This window comes from Manis pentadactyla, chromosome 3 (genome assembly GCF_030020395.1).
Source record: "Manis pentadactyla isolate mManPen7 chromosome 3, mManPen7.hap1, whole genome shotgun sequence".
NCBI classification, from domain to species: domain Eukaryota; kingdom Metazoa; phylum Chordata; class Mammalia; order Pholidota; family Manidae; genus Manis; species Manis pentadactyla.
Genome location: NC_080021.1, coordinates 323,528 through 326,045, shown reverse-complemented (window position 1 = coordinate 326,045; position 2,518 = coordinate 323,528).

Here is a 2,518-nt window from a genome sequence, read left to right as displayed (position 1 = left end):
CAGGAGCAACTTGGCCTTGAATGTTTGAATATTCCCCAGATGAGGAAAAGTATCTGAGCACAGCCCATGTCTTCATTGTGTCAATTAGATTGTGAGATTTACTCTAGCCTGCTAAAAGGGTCACCTGTAAACAGGGATATCCCATCTTAAGGCCAAATTGCACTTTGAAAAAACCCAGGAAGTTAAGAAGAAAAATTCTTAACATACTCTTTAGCAAACAACAAACAAATAACTCCTCCCACCTTGGAGGAAGGGCAGACAATCTTGATTGATATGCTCCCAAACCAGGAAGCTGCTATCCTGGGAGGGGACCACAGCAGTAAATTTCTTGTGTTAAGCTAATTTTGCAGAATTACTCAAGAGGACTGATTAAGAAACTTAATGTTTCATCAAACATACTTGAGACCACTTAACAAGCCCACACCCCTAGACCTTTGTCACAGTCCTGAAAAATCCTTAAAAGGGGGAACCCCCAACCTTTCAGGGTGCTCCTCTCTCTCTGAGGTCGCCTGCACTTTCTAAGTAACTTTAAATAAAACTTTTACTGTGTTTCACTACTGTGTCTCTGCCCTTTAATTCTTTGTTGTGGCGGGGACAAGAAGCGAGGAAAATACACAATGCCTCTCCCCCAACAGTACCTTCCTTAACCAAACTGTTATAAAAAGAAGAAAATCCACCTTATGTATTCTTCAGCCACTATAATCTTGATTCTTAAATTGGATAACCTCAGTTTAGGAAAAAAAAATATTATAGGCTCATTTTATTTAAAAATATAGATGTGAAGTTCCCACATAAAATATTAACTGAATGCAAACAAATATACAGAACGCTTAAGAATATACAAGAATGTATGAATGACAACTGAAAAATCTATCAGTACAGTTCACTCTATCATTGGAGTAAGGATTAAAAAATCACATCTCTCAACTGTTGATAAAAGTCAACATCTCTTCATGATAAAACATTTTAAACTGAGAATACAAAAGATATTTTGTTAATTTGATAAAGGCTATATACCAAAACTCCGTACAAATTATTTTCAAGTGAGAATCTTTGGTTGTAAACCTTTTTCAGGAGCAAGAAAGAATGCTAACTAATGGCAGTGGGGCAGGGGGCTGCTCATTCAATGATACAAGGCAAGGAAAAAAAAAGTCTAGGCACTAGATGAGAATAACCTCCAGTCCCAAAAACTGAAGATAATATGAAACTCTATACAGAAAATATATGGAATCAACAAACTATAAGAATCAGTAAGTTCAATAAAATCAACTTACAAACTCAACAATGGCCCTCTACAATAGAAAAAAAACAACCAGAAAATAAGACAGAAAGTAAGATACCCTTCACAACATTAACAGGAGCTATAAACAGTTGATGAAAAATACACCTTTTTAAATAACCCTTTATAAAGAACACTTAAAAACTGCATGAAAGGCATTGTCCAAGGAAGATTTCAGAGTGAATCTTCAGGTTGTCCAGGAATGTGGAGTACAAGGGAGTCTTTTATTTTCCCAGCATGCTTTTCCAATAAAAATCAGGAGGATTTTAATTTCCAAGTCCTTTTTGAGAAAGCTAAATTAATGCAATGCAAATCAGAACACATAATGACTGTAATGAACAAAAAATCAAAGTACTTTTGCTACGTAAATCAACCTGCTTATTATTGTACAGCAATGCTTCACATGGTGGTGCTTCTGGCCTCTCAGGTCCCTCAGTCTTCTGATGCCTACTTGCCACAGGGGCAGAAGTGCTGCTGCAGGTCCGGACACCACCAGCTGTTGCTTTTATGCAGGCCCAACACAGCCAGAAGCACAGCCTGTCGCATCTTGGTTTTGCCTCAAAAGGAACAGGTGTGCTTGGCATGCTGGATGATTTCAATAACAGTCCCGTATTTACTGAAGAATTGGACCTTCTCAGTGCTTCTAAGGCCATGTCTCCTCCAACTAGATGAACAAGACGTCTTAAAGGAGCTCTGTGTGTCTCATCTCACCTGTCATCCAGGTGTAATATGGAGGTTTCTGTTCCTCAGAGATCACGAATCAGTTTCATTATCCAAACGTCACACTTCCCTTCCCTCATGTAAGAACTGAGGGTGAGATCTTACACAGGCTGTGGCTGAGTGGGGGTCCATGTCTGCTCAGGGGCATGGCAGAAGGCTATCCAGGGACATGCTCACCAGCCAAAGTCTGCTTTGCTTTACAGACTCTTATTTTGCCCTTGTGTTGAGATGTCACCTGAGCTCCAGGAAGTGGACACAGAGGACCAGAGGGCTCGGGCATGAAGAGGAGCCCTGTGGGGGCCAATTGGGTTTTGGCAGTCCCAGTGTTGCACACCTAGGATTGCATCCCTTTTTGGACACAAGCTTCAAGGGAAGTTGGGGAATCGGGGAATCAGAACATGGGAAGTGGGTCTTGGGACTCAAATTTCAGTGGCTCCATCCCCACAGCAGGAAATCAGATCACACATTCAGATACCACTGCTGGCTCTCCAGCCACAGCTGCCTGTGGACAGTGCCTGG